At 43.3% G+C, this 2,003-nt stretch overlaps 1 long non-coding RNA gene across 1 annotated transcript; it reads right to left on the reverse strand.

The window, feature by feature from the left end:
* Window positions 1–712: 712 nt before the first annotated feature.
* LOC112687735 lies at window positions 713–1,778 on the reverse strand. The gene is made up of 3 exons (XR_003149002.1): window positions 1,478–1,778; window positions 1,244–1,403; window positions 713–1,188 (listed from the first exon to the last, which is right to left on the reverse strand). It is a non-coding gene; the product is annotated as an uncharacterized LOC112687735 (long non-coding RNA).
* Window positions 1,779–2,003: the final 225 nt, after the last annotated feature.

Here is a 2,003-nt window from a genome sequence, read left to right on the forward strand (position 1 = left end):
TATTTTTAACAAATCAATTTCCAACTTCTTTGTTAATTTCATCATTAACGGTTTTCTTTACATTTCATTTGCTTTTACTATTTCCTAATATAATGAAAGAATATGATTTTAGTAAAATTAAATTAACAATAATTTTAATAGTATAATTAATGTGGGTAACAAAAAATATTTTTGTTCATTTTATGATTTATTATTCCGTTTGATTAAGGTTTTTATGATTTATGGTACCTAAAAATAGCTTTCCGTTTTATCAAGGGTTTAACTCTATGTTAAATTATAAAAATCTGCCTGAACCATAATACGAGTACATTTCCGCACAGAATCCTGTTACACGTAAAGGGTCCGGATAAGACAGGGTTTACCGTACTATACTTTTTGGAAAGATGTTTATTTTTTTTCTCTCGACATTTTTGGTAAACACTATGTGACTAAAAACATGTGTCAGTACCTATTGAAATAATGATAATTTATTCATCTCAAAATATATTCGTATCCAGAACCCATACAATTTGTGAGGCCGCTGGAAAACCTCACGAATATAATTAATTACACGTAGGAACAGCGCGAGAGGAGGACAATAGGGGCAGTTGCCCAGGGCCCCACACCTAAAATTATAATTAAGGCCAAGCGGTTCTTATTTAACTGAACTTAAGATATTTTATTAATAGAAATTATAAGACTCAAAATTTATTTTGCCCAGGGCCTCGCAAACTCTAGCACCGTCACTGATTACACGTGATGAACCACAGTGCAAACGGTTCAAGGTCGGCGAAAAGAGAGCAGCAACGGTTTAACATCGACGATATTGTACTAGAAAAATATTAAAAATAAATTACCGGACCAACGCGTTTAATGATTTCAATGTTTTCCCGCGAGACCTGCAAGTGAAATAAACGAATAACATTTTGCCCGTGAATTCACGTACGTAACAAAATTTAAAAGATTTCGCATATTTTCGACCACCTCCCGAAACGTTTTGCCGCTGTTGTTCCCTGCGTGCGCACGTCAGTGCCACCCGATTATTCCGAGTGTCCGAAACGTGGAAAACGATCACGACGAACACCGTCGATAATGAAACGCTCTCTGGCGTCGGTGCGTCCTTTTGCACGGACCGTTTCTTTTGAAATCGTCCTGGAGGCATTCGTGTAGCAGGTGATCTACCGCATTGTACAAGGTGTAGTTTGTGATCTACAATTATTATTATCTATTATTATTATATTATACCTACGCTTTTCATACGCACATTATCGTAGACCGCAGCGGGACGGTATTGCGATAACCAGTAATGACGTTTACAATATAACCACGAGTCATTAGCAATGTTGCTGGATAGGTCAGATTCAAATCGTTCGTCGGTCGGAGTCTGTCTATAATGCGTGCGTCTGAATATTATAAAATGTTTACTGCAATTGAAATCATAATTATATTTGATTTTTTTATTTTTATATTTGACGAATACTTGTATGATATGACGTACTTGTAGTAAAAAAATATAACGTGCTTTTATACTAATAAAACGTAGATCACTCGTCGTGGATTCGCAGATCACCCCCCCCCCCCCCGTAGATCATCTGCTGCTCGAAAGCCGTCCTGGACACGAGTCGCGCCCTCCTCCCGGCACCCGGCGCGTTTCGTGACGTACCGTCTTGGACGTGTGTCGACGGCGGGATCCGTGACGGCGGGCGCGCAAACCCTCGTCCGCGACGCGTCCTAACCAGGGACGCGTGGCGCGCAGCGAGACCGGGTTCACCCCACGGCGACGGTACGCGGTTTTCCGGCCGAGCGCGACGCAACGTTGTATTTTCGTGCAACGTTTCTCGGCGCGTCCTGTTGCGCGCGTCCCCGCCCCGCCGGACGTTTTAGGCCGCCGCCCGCAGCGGACCGTTTCTTTCTATTGTTAGCCCCGACGGCGGCGAGCGCCAAGAATGCGACTAATGGCGGCAGCGGCGGGGCGATCCGACCGTCTTCCGGGCGCCGCCGTCCGCGCGGGTAGGCGGCCAAGT

The sequence above is a fragment of the Sipha flava genome, unplaced genomic scaffold (assembly GCF_003268045.1).
Source record: "Sipha flava isolate LNK unplaced genomic scaffold, YSA_version1 35a_pilon_pilon, whole genome shotgun sequence".
NCBI classification, from domain to species: domain Eukaryota; kingdom Metazoa; phylum Arthropoda; class Insecta; order Hemiptera; family Aphididae; genus Sipha; species Sipha flava.